The following is a 19,309-nucleotide window of genomic DNA, read 5'->3' as shown; positions in this document are numbered from 1 at the left end:
GGGAGATGACCAGGGAGTGGATTAGCAGCTTTGTGGTGACATTGGTTAGGAAGGGGCATATCTTGGAGATGTTGCGGAGGCTGAGGCAGCAATTTTTGGATAGCGATAGGATGTGGGGCCAAAAGGTTAGTTCAGAGTCCAGGATTACACCTAGGACCTTGGCGTGGGGGGATAGTTTAGCCGTTGATATTGACAGAGTAACCAGGGGAAGTGGAACCTGAGGGAGGAAATATCATGAGCTCAGTTTTGAATAGGTTGAGTTTGAGGAAGTGATGTGACATCCAGGCTGATATGTCTGCTAGTTGGTAATGCGTGAGGAGACAGATGGAGAGAGCTGGGGGGTGGAGAGATAGATTTGGGTGTCATCAGCGTAGAGATGATATTTAAAGCCATGGGAGGCAATCAACTGACCCAGAGAGGTCCAAGAACAGAACCTTGGGGTACCCTAATGGAGAAAGGAAGAGGAGAGGAGGGAGTAGAGTTGTAAGTGACAATGAAGGAGCGGTGGGATAGGTAGGATGAGAACCAGCAAAGAGTACAGTCACAGAGACCAAAGGAGTGGAGTTTATTGAGGAGGAGGGGGTGGTCCACTGTGTCAAAGGCAGCAGAGAGATCCAGGAGAAGTAGTACAGAATAGTGTCTACTGGTTTTAGCCGTTAGTAGGTCATTTCAGAGTTGAAGGAGAGCAGTTTCCATGGAGTGTTGAGGGCGAAATACGGACTGAAGGGGATCAAGAAGTTTATTCATGATCAGATGGTCGCTCAGTTGGTTGTAGATCAGTCTTTCACGAAGTTTGGAGGAAAAGGCGAGTAAGGAGATGAGACGTAGGTTGTTAAGATTGGTGGGGTCCATTGAGGGCTTTTTAAGTATGGGTGTGACTAGCGCATGTTTTAGAGAGTTTGGGAAGATGCCACAAGAGAGTGAGAGGTTGAAAATGTGAGTTAGAGAGTGTAGAATTGAGTCAGAGGGTAAGCGTAGCATTTGCGAGGGAGCGGGATCCAGGGGGCAGGTGGTTAGATAAAGTTTAGCAACCTCATTAATACTAGCAGGGTTGAATAAGGAAAGTAATGCCTGTATCTGTGGACATGGGGTGTTGCATGGGGGAGGTTTTTGTGCACCATGGGAGAGGGAAGGCCACCATGGGAGAGGGAAGCAGGAGCAGTAGTATCTGATTCATGAAGCCAGGTTTCAGTAAGGGCAAATAGGATAAAGGAATTTGTGATAAATTGGTCGTGGAGGGGGGTGAGTTTGTTACAGACAGAGCATGCGTTCCAAAGGGCACAGAAGGGGGGGGGCTTGTTTTGGAAAGAAGAGGAATAGAGGCTAAGTTCTGTGGGTTGCGGCTGCTGCCAGAGGGTGTAGGGGGATGGGAATGTTGGGCAAAGAGAGATGATGGAGGTCCAGGGTTTGGGGATATGTCACCAGAGGTTAGGAGAAGCAGGAGAGTGAGGGAGGTAATGTGGGAATGTAATTTATATGAAGGGGCATGCCTCAGAGTACTGGAGGTTTTAGCAGTATATGGATGTAGAATGAGCAAGAGTTGGTAGGAGCAGTAATAGGGAGAGGACAGGAGGCAGGATGATATGTATAAGCAGGGGGGTGGAGAAGAGGGGCGAAGGTAAGAGAGTTAGAGGAGAGAGGACACAAGTGTCAGAAGGAGTGGTAGAGAGTGCATGTTACAGAGTGGAAGGAGAGCTGACTAGAGAGACAGGTCACCTGCAGCCTGTAATGCCGCGTACACACGGTCGGACTTTCTATCCTACTTGGTCCGGCACACTTTCCGACGGACTTTGTCCGCCAGGTGCGCCGGACTTTAAAACGGACGGACTTGCCCACACACACCCGGACTTTCCGGCGGGCTAAGTCCGCCCGTCTTTCCGACGGACTTTCGCCGGAGTTCCGGCGGACTTTCAGAATGAACGGACTTGCCCACACACGGACAAGTCCGTTCATTTTGAACGTGACTCAGGTGCGACGGGACTAGAAAAGGATGTCAATCTTGCCACTTTTATCGGCGAGATTGACACCTTGCGAGCCCCGTCGCGGGGCATACCAGGCCCTTAGGTCTGGTATGGATTATAAAGGGAACCCCCTACGCCGAAAAAACGGCGTGGGGTCCCCCCTAAAATCCATACCAGACCCCGATCCGAGCACGCAGCCTGGCCGGTCAGGAAAGGGGGTGGGGACGAGCGAGCGCCCCCCCCTCCTGAACCGTACCAGGCCGCATGCCCTCAACATGGGGGGTGGGTGCTTTGGGGGAGGGGGGCGCCCTGCGGGGCCCCCCCACCCCAAAGCACCTTGTCCCCATGTTGATGAGGACAAGGGCCTCTTCCCGACAACCCTGGCCGTTGGTTGTCGGGGTCTGCGGGCGGGGGCTTATCGGAATCTGGGAGCCCCCTTTAATAAGGGGGCCCCCAGATCCCGGCCCCCCACCCTATGTGAATGAGTATGGGGTACATGGTACCCCTACCCATTCACCTAGGGAAAAAGTGTAAGTAATAAAACACACTACACAGGTTTTTAAAATATTTTATTAAACAGCTCCGGGGGGGGATCTTCCTCCGGCTTCGGGGGTCTTCTTCCGGCTTCGGGGGTCCCTCCGCTTCATCTTCTCCCGGCGTCCGGTTGGTTCTTCTCCGCTCTCTTCTCCCGGTGTTCCTGTTCTTCGGCCGGCTCCTCTGCTGTCTTCAAGTAGCTCTCTTGCCAGCAGAGGTCCGGACTTCTGGGCTTCTGGGCTTCTCTTCCCCAGATGTTGACACGACGCTCTCTCCTGCTGGACTGCTCTCCGAGGGCTGCGTTGTGACTTATATAGGCGGAGACCCCGCCCCCTTTTGATGTCACAGTCCCTGGGCATGCTGGGACTGTGACGTTTTAGGGGGCGTGGTCACTGGGTGATGTTGACCACGCCCCCTAAAACGTCACAGTCCCAGCATGCCCAGGGACTGTGACATCAAAAGGGGGCGGGGTCTCCGCCTATATAAGTCACAACGCAGCCCTCGGAGAGCAGTCCAGCAGGAGAGAGCGTCGTGTCAACATCTGGGGAAGAGAAGCCCAGAAGCCCAGAAGCCCAGAAGTCCGGACCTCTGCTGGCAAGAGAGCTACTTGAAAACAGCAGAGGAGCCGGCCGAAGAACAGGAACACCGGGAGAAGAGAGCGGAGAAAAACCAACCGGACGCCGGGAGAAGATGAAGCGGAGGGACCCCCGAAGCCGGAAGAAGACCCCGAAGCCGGAGGAAGATCCCCCCCCCGGAGCTGTTTAATAAAATATTTTAAAAACCTGTGTAGTGTGTTTTATTACTTACACTTTTTCCCTAGGTGAATGGGTAGGGGTACCATGTACCCCATACTCATTCACATAGGGTGGGGGGCCGGGATCTGGGGGCCCCCTTATTAAAGGGGGCTCCCAGATTCCGATAAGCCCCCGCCCGCAGACCCCGACAACCAACGGCCAGGGTTGTCGGGAAGAGGCCCTTGTCCTCATCAACATGGGGACAAGGTGCTTTGGGGTGGGGGGGCCCCGCAGGGCGCCCCCTCCCCCAAAGCACCCACCCCCCATGTTGAGGGCATGCGGCCTGGTACGGTTCAGGAGGGGGGGGGGGCGCTCGCTCGTCCCCACCCCCTTTCCTGACCGGCCAGGCTGCGTGCTCGGATCGGGGTCTGGTATGGATTTTAGGGGGGACCCCACGCCGTTTTTTCGGCGTAGGGGGGGTTCCCTTTATAATCCATACCAGACCTAAGGGCCTGGTATGTCCCGCGCTCGCCGCAATAGGAAAATTTGTTTTTCCTATTGCAGCGAGCGCGAGATGCAATACCCTGCCCTCGTGTCGTATCTGGTCCGTCGGACCAGCATACACACGAGCGGGCTTTCCGTCGGACCAGCACACACACGAGCGGACTTTCCGCCCGAAACTGAGTCTGGCGGAAAGATTTAAAACTTGTTTCAAATCTAGGTCCGGCGGGCTTTTGGGAAGAAGTCCGCCGGAAAAGTCCGCCGGCGTCCACACACGGGCGGATTGTCCGGCACACTCTGGTCCGCCGGACCAAGTATGCCGGAAAGTCCGACCGTGTGTACGCGGCATTAGGTGCTTTCCACTGCAGTTTGCTATGTATGTTCGCTTCGTGCAATCACTGAAGTGCAGAGATTAAAGTGCATATCACTTGTAGAAAGAATCACTTTGAGAAAGAAGCCTTAAGGATAGAAGCCCCTACAATGTGCTCCCCCAGCAATGTGCTGACCCCTTAAGGGCACTCAAATTTATACTATTATAAAGGCGGGGTGGAAGTTCGTTAATCATCAGTGGATATAAGAATGCCTAACAATCAAAGTGGACCTTTCGCTTCTAAAGTCAGAATAGCAAGAGGCCAGAGGCCAAGATAAGATCAACACATAAAACTTAGGTAAGATAGTCCAGAGCAACAAAAAAAAACATCATGGTTAAGGACACAGGTCAGCAGATAGAGAAGGCCACATACCAAAGACACACACACAGAAAGAGCAAGCTGATCCCAATTTCATTTAATGATACTATCAGTGATTGTTCCTCATCTACCTGATGATGGTGAGGGATGGTGTGATCTTCCTGTGTGGAATCCTGGGAATACAGAGGACGGGGACATCTCTCTGGTGGGTTCCCATTACTGGATCCATCTGTAGGAAACACACACACTGACTGAATACATTGTTTCTATGTGTTTATCAGATGATGGGGGATCTAGGTAGACCCTCCGTACTGCTCTCTCCTTTACAATAAAGTCTCCTCTTACCCGGTGATGTGAGGGGCGGCTGATTGTCCATCATGACGTCCTTGTAGAGATCCTTGTGTCCTTCTAAATACTCCCACTCCTCCATGGAGAAATAGACAGTGACATCCTGACACCTTATAGGAACCTGACACACACAATGATACAGTCACCATCCAGACACATCCCTTGTCTGTTACTGGATAATGTCCCAGAATTCCCAGCACTGCTCACCTCTCCTCCATGATCTCTCTGGTGACTTCTAGAATCTTCATTGTATTTCTCTATTCTATCAGGGAGGGAGGGAGGTGGAGGCAATGTGATGGTCATATGATCTCCAGACTTCACAGGAGGAAAACTCTAGATCTAAACACAAATAGTAAAATCAAATGACATTCCCAGAATCCCCCTCACCTCACCATTCAGATTTCCATTTTATTAAAGCCTCCCTTCAGACTGAGATATAATTTACCCACACAGGACCCCACATTATGCAGGTTAAAAGATTGAAGCAGGTATTCTGATGTCATTACATACAACACAGGACCAACAGTCCTACTTTGCTAGTGTGAATGCCAAGGGTCCGCCCACATCCTAAGAGCATCAGAAAAAAGCCAGATAGAGGGACATTGGGAGGAGGAGCTGTGAGGTCAGTGTGATGTCATAGGACATATAGACTCTTGATGGAGGGACATTGGGAGGACGAGCTGTGAGGTCAGTGTGATGTCATAGGAAATATTGACTCTTGATGGAGGGACATTTGGATGGGGGGATTTGAGGGGTCCTCTATATGAGGCTCACATGCAAACCAAATTATTGTTCCTGGGTGTGTCCTACCTCTCCCAAACTGAAGAGTGAACTTTGACCTTTACCATACAGAAATCTGTGAAAGTAAGCTCTCATGTGATCAGGTGACGTGCGGAGGAACGGAGTGTAAATAGCAGACAATTTTCTCCTGAGCTCCTAATGGTGGGGATGGATTTTGCTGAGTGCTGGTGCCAAGTTTCCACCCCCCAGGATCACTGCAGGTGTGGAGAAAAGCCGTGTAAGAGGATATGGAGGAGAGATGAGGAGGAGATCCAGGAATCAGGATAAAGGTCAGGACAAGCAACAGACGAGCGCATCCAAGAGATGAAGCCGGGGTCACTACACAGAAAATCAATCCAAGGAAACAACAGGCAGGACGAGGAATAGCAAGAAGGAGCTCAGAGACAAATGAGAATATTGCTCAGCCAATGGGAGATTATCTCAGCCTGACTTACATAATGAAGGAGATGAGGGGGGGGGGAGTCACTTAAAGTGGGGCTTGAAAAAAATTGCTTTGAATCTAGGAGCCAGCTAAAAAAGTTAGGAGGGTTTTTAAGGGAAGTGTGGGTTATAGGCTCCTGGAGCAGGGAAAGTAATTTGCAAGTAATTTGTGAGGTGCAGAACACAGGACTTGGGGTGCAAGGTGCAGGAGAAGGGTGCAGGACATGTTATGCTGTGTGCAGAATACAGGACATGGGGTGTAGGGTGCAGAACGCAGGACAAGAAGGGTGTAGGTCACCACAGGACATGAGATGCAGGAGAAGGGTACAGTGTGCAGAATGCAGGACATAGTTATAGGTAAGGTTGAATAAAGACTATAGTAATAGTGTGCAGAATACAGGACATGGGGTGTAGGGTGCAGAACGCAGGACAAGAAGGGTGTAGGTCACCACAGGACATGAGATGCAGGAGAAGGGTACAGTGTGCAGAATGCAGGACATAGTTATAGGTAAGGTTGAATAAAGACAATAGTCCATCCAGTCTGACCTGTGTAGGTGTGCATGTGTCAGTGTCAATAATCATTTCCCATATCCCTGTATGTTGTGTTCTTTAAGATGCACATCCAAGAGTCTCTTAAAAATATCAATACTCCCCGCAGCCACCACCACTTGTGGAAGAGTTCCACATTCTTACCACCCTGACAGTGAAAAAAACCTTTACGCAGCTTAAGGTTAAACCGATTCTCCTCCAATCTCATTGTGTGTCCCCGTGTCCTCTCACACCCCCTGAGATTGAATAGCTTTTTTCCTATGCTGGGATCACCACTGAGACATTTGTAAATAGCTATCATAAAGTATCTCCTCTCAATTGTCTTTTCTCCAGCGAGAATAAATTTAGTGCTTGTAGTTGCTCCTCGTATTTGAGGTCCTCCAGCCCCCTAATTAATTTAGTTGTCCTCCTCTCTCTAGCTCCAGCACATCCCTTCTGAGGACCGGTGACCAAAACTGGACGTAATGCGTGTTTTTTTTTGCGCATCGGAATTGCATACACATAAACTGAATTTCCGATAGAAACTTTTTCCGTCGGAAAAATTGAGAACATGCTCTCAATCTTTGCTGGCAGAAATTCGGCCAGCAATAGTCCGATGGAGCATACACACAGTCGCATTTTCCCAACAAAAAGCTCTAATCGGTCTTTTGCTGGCCGAAATTCCGATCGTGTGTACACGGCATCAGATATTTTTGGCATTTTTGCTCTATTGGGATGTGTAAATATGCATCCTTTAGATCCAGGGAAGCCATGTAGCAATTTGGGTGTAATAATGCCTTTACAGAAAAGATTGAGTTCATCCTGTCCTGGGCAGAAAATTGAGCTGTAGGCTCTTGGATCTCTTCTGACGCATAAACTTCTCCAAGGAGACCCTCCATATCATCTGCGGAAAAGATGTGTCTGCCTGATCTGGAGTCCTCTTCCTCCCCGTGGCTGTCCTATTTCCTCAAAAATAATCCAAAAAGACTGCGCTAAAAAAAGTGACATTAATAATATCTATAAATACATGAATATATCAATGGTGATGAATATCGATCTATCAAGTGATACAAAATATTGATAATATAATGAAAGCAAGATATCAATAAAAATAAATGTGAAAAATAAAAAAATAATAAAAAAGTCCCAAATGAAATCAAGTATTGAACACCAAATGACAAAAGTGACTGGAGATGAAATAAGGATGATCAGAAGAGAAACAGTCCTTGGAGCCAAGGCAGATTCAATTGGTGATCGTAAATGTTAAACAACCAACACCCAGTGAGGAATCCTCCACCTTATTAAATGTACGCTTACCAGAGTTAAGCTAAATATCAGCTTATCTATGGACATCCACTCAGGGGAAACCGACTCCTCAAATCTCCTCACAGGGAAGGGGCAGGCAGGATCTCTCCGTGCGGTGGATTCAATCGACATGCCGGGGGGACCCAGAGGAATAAAGAATTTTCTCCATAGTGTAAATCAGTATAACCATTTATTATAACAAAGGGATAATCGCACTTACATTAAAAATCACGGTAGTAGGTACATAAGAAGTAAGACAGCCGGCCGGCTTGCATGCACCCGTTCGGAACGAGATAGGATTAAAAACGATGATGTCAGCGCGTCAGCCTTCCAACGTACGTTTCGTCCTATTGGACGTCGTCATGGGAACGGGCGATGCACTGACTCATCGCTATTTGTAGACCTGATGTCAAAACCAAGCCTCGCTCTGAAGCTCGAATGGCGTCACCACAACATCTTCTTTACAAGCAGGAAGTGTGTAATATACTACTAATGAAATGGGCAAAAGATTCACCTGCCTGTATTATCAAACCTTCGTAGCGCCAGGAGAATTTGAAAGATCTAAGGGCCATATTAAATTGATCAAATCCAAAATTGAATAAAAAATAAATAATGAAAGGTAAATAAATAAAAAAATGTATAAGTAATAAAAAATAAAATAAAAAATTGTTGAATAAAAATTAAAAAACACATTGAGGGACACATATAGATGTTCTCATGTGCCCTCTAGTGGGACAAGTAGAAATTGCACTTGAAATCAATTTCAGCAATGTAGAAATATAAAAAAATATATTTAAAAAAGGAAAATCAGCAGGTAATTAAACCTAAAACTAGTGAAAATCTAAAATCGTTTCTCTGATTGTTAGTATGGGTATTATAATAATAACGCCACCAGAGATTCAGAGCAAGTTCACAAAATGCAATGCAAATGTTAATTAAAAACGTCATATGTTATCAATTGTTAATATACAATGGTGTAGTGTAAAAGCTAGAAATGGAGATTTTCAGTTGCATGTTATTAATACACCACCCCTCTCCCACAAACTTACTAAAGAAGATATAACAGTGATGAGAGATTGCAAATAAAAACATTTGGTGTAATTATTCATGAGTTGTCCAGAAAGGCATTTAAATCTACGTCTACATTAAGCCCAAAAGGGGTATAGCACTTCAATCTGTATATCCAGGCCATCTCAAGCCTAGAGGTCCCCCGTATTACAGACCCCCCCCCCTCCAATGTGGGGTGTATCTGTCGATGCCCAGAAAGATGGTCTTCCTGGGGTCTCGATTGCATACTTCGAGGTAATGTCTGGAGACCGGGTGTTTGGGGAAACCTGTTAGGATGTTGGTGATGTGCTCGTTAAGTCTTACAGATAGGGGATGCTTAGTCCTCCCCACGTATTGCAATCCGCAAGGACATTGGAGAAGATAAACCACCCGCTCAGTGGAGCATGTAATGAATGATCTAATTTCAAATTCCATCAAAGTACTGGTGGAAGTGAACTTATGTGTTCTTCTATGAGTACATCCACTGAGAGAGCACACCCTACACTTCCTGCAATGGTAGAAACCAATCATATATTCAAAAAATCCCCTCTTAGTAAGAGGAGGGTCCAGAACATTCGGGGCCACTCTACCTCTAAGAGAGGGGGCACCCTTATATACCACCTGTGGCTTGGCCGGAAGGATGGTACCCAATACGTGGTCATTCTTGAGGACATGCCAATGTTTACCTATCAACTTGGCTACATTTTTATGTTGTAAGGAATAGGTGGTAATGAAGGGGACTGAGGGTACCCTACCAGCATCGGGCGTCCTAGTCCTCAGCAAAGTACCCCTATCAATGGTGGCCACTTCCTCTAATGTATTTTTCAGAGAGGCCTCAGAGTAGCCCTTCTCCAAAAAACGTTCTATTAGAATATCTGCTTGGGCTAAAAATTCCCCATGGTTGGAGCAGTTACGTTTTAGGCGGATAAGTTGACTTTTCGGCACAGACCTCAGCCAGGCCTCATGATGGCAACTATCAGTCGGTATATAGGAATTCTGATCTGTATTTTTAAAAAAGGTTGCCGTAGTAAACTGCCCATCTTTAACGCCAATCTTAAGGTCCAGGAAGTTGATCTCAGACTGACTAGCCTCATAAGAGAGTCGAATGCCCCGGTCATTATCATTCAACCCCCTCATGTACACATCTAGATCTTCACGATCCCCATTCCATAGGAGGAGGATGTCATCTATATACCTAGCCCACAGTACCACTTGAGGTTTCTGTTGTCCTATTTCCTCCCCCTCATCAGAAAACCTCAGATCAAAGACCTCTGTCTCCTCCTCCTCCAAATCCTGAGAGGGCAGTGACCGCAGGGGTTCAGGGTGTCTAAATCTGCCACCTGGATCCTGAGATTCTGCTCTATTAGTGGATGGGCCCTCCTGTAAGGATGAAACTTCCCCTACCTGGGCCCTACTAGAGTGGGGCTCGTCTTCCCTGGGTTTCAGCATTGCCTGGAAAGCCTTGAGGGTCGTTAACATCTCTGTCTGTATGCAGAGAATGTCCCTCATGACCTGAGAGGTCTCCTTCCCAGCTAACTTGTGGATACACTTTGTTGTAATTGTGATGAAGAAATAATACATTTTATAATCTTCTGGGGGAGATGTTAAATTCAGTTAGGCCTCAAGACAGATGAACTAAAGGTCTTTGTGAATTCATGTTTTCCAAGTTTTCAATGGATCAACTATTTGTAGATTATACAACCCTTGTGTTGAAACAGAGTTACCTGAACAATAATGTCCCATTTCACAAAACAAAAAAGATGTTTACCTATCTTGGTGGGTAAACAAAAACGACAAACACAGTCATACATATACAGACTATTACCACATAAAAAAACACCCTTGTCCTGCAAAATCTATTGTGTTAGATTTTAGGAGCTGTGTAGATAGCTAATCCATCTCTATATATCCATTGAGTCTGTCCAAAGTTCACTCCAAATGGTGCAGTCAGTATTATGTTTAAATCAGTAAATCAGTATTATGAAAGACATATGAATCGTGATTATAACCGTATAAAAATTTATACATACCATGTGTTTTTAGATAAACAAATATTCATTGGATATACCAGAATTACACATTTATCCGTATAAATAATAATTTTATGTGATATTAATTAATATATATAACATGTGTCTTTCCTAGACAGACCAGTCTTTATAAGATATATCTATATATATATATAAAGAGAGAGAGAGATCTATATATAGAGATCTCGATAGATAGATAGATAGATAGATAGATAGATAGATAGATAGATAGATAGATAGATAGATAGATAGATAGATAGATAGATACCGTATTTATCGGCGTATAACACGCACTTTTTTCCCCTTAAAATCAGGGGAAAATCGTGGATGCGTGTTATACGCCGATCCCCTGCGATCCGGAGCTGCCAGATTTTCAAAATCGCCGACCGCAATTTGAAAATGGCGCCGCCGGCGCCAAAATACACAGTGCCGGTCCTCGGCTCTTCTCGGCCACTTTCGTCTTCACTCGAGCGCCGCCCGAACCTAGCCGAGTGTACTCGGCTAGGTTCGGATAGCTCCGCTCGGGACTACGAGTGGAGCCGAAAGTAAACGAGAGCCGCCGAGAAGAGCCGAGGACCGGTTCTGTGTATTTCGGTGCCGGCGGCGCCATTTTCAAATCGCGGTCGGCGATTTTGAAAGGCAGGATGGCAGGGGTACGGGATCACAGGATGCGAGGCTGCACTGGGGAAGGCTGCATTGGGGAAGGCTGCACTGACAAGGCTGCACTGACACGGCTGCACTGGGGAAGGCTGCACTGACAAGGCTGCACTGACATGGCTGCACCGGGGAAGGCTGCACTGGGGAAGGCTGCACTGACAAGGCTGCACTGACATGGCTGCACTGACAAGGCTGCACTGACATGGCTGCACTGACATGGCTGCACTGACAAGGCTGCACTGGGGCAAGGCTGCACTGAGAAGGCTGCAATGATGGGCATTTAAATGTAAATTTTTTTACCTTCGACTTCCCTCCTAAAAGTTTTTTTTTCCTTAAAATTCCCTCCTAAATTGGGGTGCGTGTTATACGCCGGTGCGTGTTATACGCCGATAAATACGGTAGATAGATAGATAGATAGATATAACCATTTTAGGTAATAGTGATTAATCAAAATTATACTGAGTGTATTTTATATTAGACCGGTTACCAGAATACTTAAAGATATATATTCTTCTTACCAAAATACAAACAAATACACATTATGAAAACAGAACATATTATTTAACAGATAGTTCAGAACACATTTTTCTGCTCTCAGATACGCCTAGTGGTTGAAGGTGATATTACCTGAAACTCACTAAAAAGTCAATTATTAAATTTCTTTAACCAATAGAAAAGAAGCCATACCTTTTGGGCTGAGCCTATTATAATGTTATGATCTTATTGTCTGAGATGGTATTTAGAAGCAAGAAAGATGCCATGAAGGGACACTGAAGAACATTCAGAAACACCTGATTACCATAAATCATACACGCAGACACATACACCGTTCATCTACTCAGACTTCTACATTCATGAAGATTCCTGAACACCTTATGCTTTGGAACTCAGAGGTCTCAAGAAGTAATTCCTCTTTAAGAGTATCCATCTTGAAAGCCACGGCAGCCATTCTAAAAACTCTGGTAACCAGCAATTCAGACCAGTATCCGTTTTGGAACCGGTAATTTTGTCGTGTTGATTTTATCTTATATTCATTTGTGTTCTCTTTGAATATTTTACAATTGATAATTTTTCTCCCAAATCAATAACCACCTTGAAAGATTCAATTTTCAATATATATTTTTCATTTTGCATAGTTTCCATTTTATGACATAACAAACGTCCGATTTTATTTCACGCTGTTAACCACTTACTTACCTGCAGTATAATAATGGTTGAATTTGTGAAATATAGACGTTCTGTCCAATTGACATTTTACAAGGTTATTGATTCTACAGGGAAGTTTATCACTGTTATATCACATCAAAGGTACTACACTCCAATTTAGCGGGTGTTTCAACTGATATTCAAGATTTTATGTAACGCAATCGGTATTTTAATTTTATGTAATTTTTGTTTATGTCAACCAATATAACTATTTTGTATGATTACATGTCTGGTGAATAAATTTCATATTTTTAGACTGTGGTCATAGTAGATTGAATCTGTATCTTAAAAATATCATCGTTAAAAATGACTTAATTATAAATACTGTGCAGGAAAACTTTCCTTAATAAGCACAACAACTTGTAGCAAAGGGGTTTTGTGTGGTCTTGTGACAACTTGTCGTTACAGTATCCACACCTCTTGGAACGGGAAGGGGTCTTAGACTTAGGACAGCTGGCGACCACCTGGGCAGTAATGTCCTCCCCGAAAGAGACATATTTTCATGCTTACTTCAAACAGAAATAACCCGCTACTGTACCCTGCAGGGGTGAGAGTTAGGGGGGCCCTCCCACCCTTATTACCCCCGCCAGTTAGGTAGACTCACCCCCTGTGGTCTCCTCCACTGCTATTGCCGCTGTTGGCCCCTCCTCTCGCTCCATCTCTACACTGCAGCTTGTCCTGCTGAGTGGTGCTTGATGCTGGCCAGAGCAGGCTGTAGACGCCTGCCACCACTGACCGTCAGACCTCTGCTCCTGGTGTCCTAGGACGCCGCTGCCACCATTTTGCCAAAGTCTCAGAGACCCGGAAGTAACCTGCCCTCATGGCACATGTGGCAGCATCATTTCCGGTGCAAGGGAGAAAGCTGCGTCATTCCTCTTCCTGCTGCTGGCAAGATTGCGCTCGAGCACCGGCCAGCGCCATCTCCTCTCCCCTGCAAGCCACACTGCGTGACCCGGAGCCCCAGCAGTCAAGGCCCGCTTCAGCGGTGTGCCCCTCGGGAAATCTGACCGCCAGCTCCCCCCGCTAAATGGACAACCACCCTACCAGATCCAAAGGCTTCACAAGCCTGTGGTCTGGCTCCCAGAGGGAGACCACCCGCCCTCTGCTTCGGGTCTATTAGAAAACAACAAAACGTTTTGCTGTGGGGAAACACAATCAAAAAACTGAGGAGCACAGGGAGAGGCGGGGGTTTTTGACCTCTTCTTTATTTGTGTTTCCTGTCAGGTGGAACCAGTTATCTCTCAGGGTGTCATACTGGAAGATGACTTCAGAAAATTCCTTTTTTTATGCAGGCTAATATTCTGCCCGCTTTGGTAGCTGCAGCTTGACATTGTATGCTATTGCTCAGTCTGTCTTCTACTAGGACCCCCAGATCTTTCCCCATTATTGACTCCCCCAGAGATTCTCCCCATGGGGTGCAGGGTACCAGAGAAGGGTGTAGATCACCGCAGAACATAGGATGCAGGAGAAGGGTGCAGAATGCAGGGCATGAGCTGCAGGGTACCAGAGAAGGGTGTAGGTCACCGGAAAACATGGGATGCAGGAGAAGGATGCAGAAGGTAAGACATGGGTGCAGGGTACCAGAGAAGGGTGTAGGTCACCAGAGTACATGGGATGCAGCACATGGGGTGCAGGGGAAGGGTACATTGTGCAGAATGCAGGACATGGGGTGCAGAAGAGTGCAGGGTACCCCAGAAGGGTGTAGGTCACTGCAGGACATGGGATGTAGAATAAGGGTGCAGAATGCAGGACATGGGGTGCAGGGGAAGGGTACATTGTGCAGACTGCAGGACATGGGGAGCAGGAAAAGGGTGCAGAATGCAGGACATGGGGTGCAGGGTACCAGAGAAGGGTGTAGGTCACTGCAGCACATGGGATGCAGGAGAAGGGTGCAGAATGCATGACATGGGAAGCAAGGTGCAGAAGAAGGGTGAAAGACATGTGGTGCAAGACATGGGGTACAGGGTACCAGAAATGGGTGCAGGTAACCACAAAATGCAGGACATGGGGTGCAGGGTTCCCGGAGAAGGGTTCAGGCCACTCCAGGATATGGAATACAGGAGAAGGGTGCAGAATGCTGGACATGGGGTGCAGGGTGCAAAACACAGGACATCCGTTGCAGAACATGGGGTACAGAATTCATGACAGGGATGCCATACCCCCTCCCCCTGTGTCCTCCTGCATGTCCTGTACATCTCCCCCAGCAGTGTGTGAGAGCAGAGTGGATGGAGAGGACATCTTGTGTACATAAAGCAGCATGTCCCTCCCTGGCTGGTTTCTTAGCTGGCTGCTTTGCAGGCTTGTCCTGGTTACTCCTGTAAGGACTCTGTAGTCCTGTTTCTCAGCACCTTGTGGGGATCTTTGTGGCAGTGCCGAGGTGGCACCATGTTGGAGATTCGGTCCCGCTCCTTCCTCTCTGTTCTGCTGGAGGACTCAGCAGGGACACAGGCAGCTGGAAGCAGGAGCCGATGGTGACAGTAATGCGGCCGCGGAAAGGAGAAAGATCGGCAGCGGGAGCTCAGTGAGATGAGTCCTCCTCCCCTCACCCTCCCGCCAGGCCCCGCTTCGAGCCACATTCCTGTCTGAATAATGTGTCCGGGTTTCAGGCAGAAACATTATTCAGACCAACAGTGAGAATGGGCTGACAAGATCCCAGGGGCCAGGACGCCATTTCAACCTGAGATTTGTTGAGCCCTGACTTAAAGTGATTTCAAAGTCTTGTTTAAAAAAACAAAACAAATAACAAACATGTTATACTTCCCTCCTCTGTGCAGTTGGTTTTGCACAGAGCAGTTCCGATCCTCCTCTTCTCGGGTCCCTCTTTGCTGCTCCTGGCCCCTCCCTCCTATCGAGTGCCCCCACATCCAGCAGCTTCCTATAGCTGCATCCGAGCCGAGTCACAGCTCTGTGTATCCATTCAGACATGGACCTCGCTCGGTCTCTCCCCTGATTGGCTGACTGACTTTGATCGACAGCCGTGGGAGCCAATGGCGCTGCTGCTGTGTCACATCCAATCAGGAGGAGTGTCCTGGACGGCTTAGACATTCTTGGACATCGCTGGAGAGAGAAGGGGCTCAGGTAAATAATTAGGGAGGGGGGGCGGCTACACACACGTTTTTTTATCTTATTTCCTAGAATGCATCTTCTGCCTTTACAACCCCTTTAACCACTTCAGCCCCGGACCATTTGGCTGGCCAAAGCCCAGAGCACTTTTTCAGATTCGGCACTGTGTCGCTTTAACTGACAATTGCGCGTTCGTGCGACGTGGCTCCCAAACAAAACTGACGTCCTTTTTTTCCCACAAATAGAGCTTTCTTTTGGTGGTAATTGATCACCTCTGCGTTATTTATTTTTTGCGCTATAAACAAAAAAAAATAGCGACAATTTTGAATTACACGCATTATTTTTTACTTTTTGCTATAAAAAAAAATCCCCAAAAAATGTATAAAAAAACATTTTTCCTCAGTTTAGACCGTTACATATTCTTCTAAATATTTTTGGTAAAAAAAAAAAAAAAATCACAATAAGCGTTTATTGATTGGTTTTTGCAAGTTTACAAAATATAGGGGATAGTTTTATGGCATTTTTATTAATATATATTTTTTTTATATTAGTAATGGCGGCGATCTGCAATTTTTATCGTGACTGCAACATTATGGCGGACACAGCGGACACTTTTGGCGCGATTTTGAGACCATTTACATTTATACAGCTATCAGTGCAATTAAAAAAGCATTGACTACTGTGTAAATATGACTGGCAGTGAAGGGGCTAACCACTAGGTGGCGCTGTAGGGGTTACGTGTGTCCTAGGGGAGTGATTCTAACTGTAGGGGGCGGAGGGGCTGTGTGACACGACACTGATCACCGCTCCCAATTACAGGGAGCAGTGATCAGTGACAGTGTCATTAGGCAGAACGGGGAAATGCTTGTTTACATTAGCATTTCCCCGTTCGTCCTCTCCGTGGGACAATCGCGGGTATCCCCGCAGACATCGGGTCCGCGGGACCCGCGATCATGCTGACGAAGCTCCCTGCGGGCGCGTGTGTGTGCCTGCAAGCCACCTCTTAAAGGGCAATGTACAGGTACGTAATTTTGCCGAAGTAAATCTGCGTGAGGCGGTCGGGAAGCGGTTAAGGTGACCATAGAGACATGGAAATTCAGCTGGTTCAGCAGGGATCGGTCACATTTTCATCCATGTGTGGTCACTGCCGGATAAAAGTCACTCCATCAGCGGCTGCAGCCAATAGCGTCATCACTGATCTGTGTATTCTGAGAGCGGAGGAGCGCCCCCCATTGTCAGAATACAATAGTGCAGCGGGGAGGATTCCCCCATCCCCCTCCAATGTGTGGATGGGGGAATCACTTCAGTTTTTTTCCTCTCATCCCGCTGGATGAACGATAAAACTGAACCATGTATGACCAGCTCTGGAAGCAAAATATATTAAAGGGGTTGTAAAGGTTCGGGGGTTTTTAAAAAACAAAAATGTCATACTAACCTCTGCTGTGCAGTTGGTTTTGCACAGAGTAGCCCCGATCCTCCTCTTCTGGGGTCCCTCAGCGGAGCTCCTCCTCTTCTCGAGAAGCGCTCTCCTTCGTGGACACCCGTGCGGGCGCGCTCCCGTGTCCTGCTTCCGTGTCTATCGACACAGAAAGCAGGACTAGGCCCCACCCACCCGCGTCATTCGAATTACGGGGCTCAAGTAAGTAAAAGGGGGGCTCAGGGGTGCTGCTGCAGCACAGGAGGTTTTTCACCTTAATGCATTAAAGGTAAAAACGGCGAGGGTTTACAACCCCTTTAACCACTTGCTGCCCGCCCACCGTCATATGACAGCGGGACGGTGCAGCTGTTATCCTGGGCCGCCGTCATATGATGTGACGGCCCTCCAGGTGGCGCGCGCGTCACTCGGGTCCCGGCAGCCGCGATGTCCGCCAGGCACCCGCGATTGCCCGGTAACCGAGCAGGACCGTGGATCTGTGTGTATGTAAACACACTGATCCGCGTCCTGTCAGATGGGAGGAGACCGATGGTGTGTTCCCAGTACAGAGGAACACCGATCGGTCTCCTCCCCTTGTGAGTCCCCTCCCCCCACAGTTAGAATCTTTCCTTAGGATCATAATTAACCCCTACAGCGCCCCCTTCTGGTTAACCCCTTCATTGCCAGTCACATTTATACAGTAATCAGTGCATTTTTATAGCACGGATCGCTGTATAAATGTGAATGGTCCCAAAAATGTGTCAAAAGTGTCCGATGTGTCCGCCTCAATATCACAGTCACGAAAAAAAAAAATTGCAGATCGCCGCCATTACTAGTAAAAAAAAATAAAATAAAAATGCTATAAATCTATCCCCTATTTTTGTAGACGCTATAATTTCTGTGCAAACCAATAAATATACGCTTATTGCGATATTATTTACCAAAAATATGTAGAAGAATACGTATCGGCCGAAACTGAGGAAAAAATTGGTTTTAAAAAAAAAAGGATATTTATTATAGCAAAAAGTAAAAAATATTGTGTTTTTTTCAAACTTGTCGCTCTTGTTTTGTTTATAGCACAAGAAATAAAAACCGTAGACGTGATCAAATACCACCAAAAGAAAGCTCTATTTGTAGGGAAAAAAATGATAAAAATTTCATTTGGGTACAGTCTAGCATGACTGCGCAATTGTTATTCAAAGTGTGACAGCGCTGAAAGCTGAAAATTGGCCTGGGCGGGAAGGCGGTGAAAGTGCCGGTATGGAAGTGGTTAATCATCAACTGATCCCCCTGAATGGGGTTAATCTGGGTTTCCACACTATATATGTGTGTATCATCATCTGCTGGAGATAAAAGACATCACAGTGACTATGGAGGAAGAGGACGGACATGACGGGGGGTTACTGGGTGTAAATAGAAAATAAGATCTTATTACCTCCTCTACTGCCACTTCCAGTAATGTCTTCTCTCTACTTCCTCCCGACTCACCTCTCACCCGGAACTTCCTGTCTGTACCTGACATCACTTCCTGTCTTCCATAGAGACTTCCTGTCTGGGTAGAGGTGAGATCACCACCTTGTGGAGTTTAGAGGAACTGCAGCCCAGAGAAGCATCTTGTAGTGTGAACACGGCCTTGTGCTGTGTGTGTATGTACTGTATATCCTTAGAGATGGGTCATCTCCACTCCCACCAAGGGGGATAGAAATATATTACTTCTCGGGGGGGAGACATTTTGGCTCCTTTGATTTTGCAGTAAAATTGATTGCAGATTTAGTCATGTAGAACATCTGTTATATGGATACAAAGAACCCCAGCCAAGAGTAAAGGGTGGAAATGGCTCCTGATCCCCAGATTTGGGCAATTATGTCACCAATATAAATAGAATAAAACCCGCCCTATGTGTAACAACTCAAATACCTACAAAAATAACTTATACCGGACTGCTGCTGTAACAAAGGTAAGTATTCCCTTTATCAACTAGAAGAGCATTATGTGTCACAGCGCTGTCCTATTGTGTGTGCACATAAATCATCACAAATACACTAAAATATGTGGAGACATTCATATATAA

The 19,309-nt window shown here is 46.8% G+C and overlaps 1 protein-coding gene and 1 pseudogene across 1 annotated transcript in view; one reads left to right on the top strand and one right to left on the bottom strand.

Moving 5' to 3' along the window:
• Positions 1–8,243, bottom strand: part of LOC141121812 (uncharacterized) — a 32,444-nt pseudogene extending 24,201 nt beyond the window's left edge.
• LOC141121795 (uncharacterized) overlaps positions 1–19,309 on the top strand; it is a 329,972-nt gene that overhangs the window by 241,696 nt on the left and 68,967 nt on the right. The gene's annotated exons all lie outside the window — the stretch shown is intronic.

Source organism: Aquarana catesbeiana, unplaced genomic scaffold (assembly GCF_042186555.1).
Source record: "Aquarana catesbeiana isolate 2022-GZ unplaced genomic scaffold, ASM4218655v1 unanchor232, whole genome shotgun sequence".
Taxonomy (NCBI): Eukaryota; Metazoa; Chordata; class Amphibia; order Anura; family Ranidae; genus Aquarana; species Aquarana catesbeiana.
This window is presented reverse-complemented; position numbering and strand designations above follow the sequence as displayed.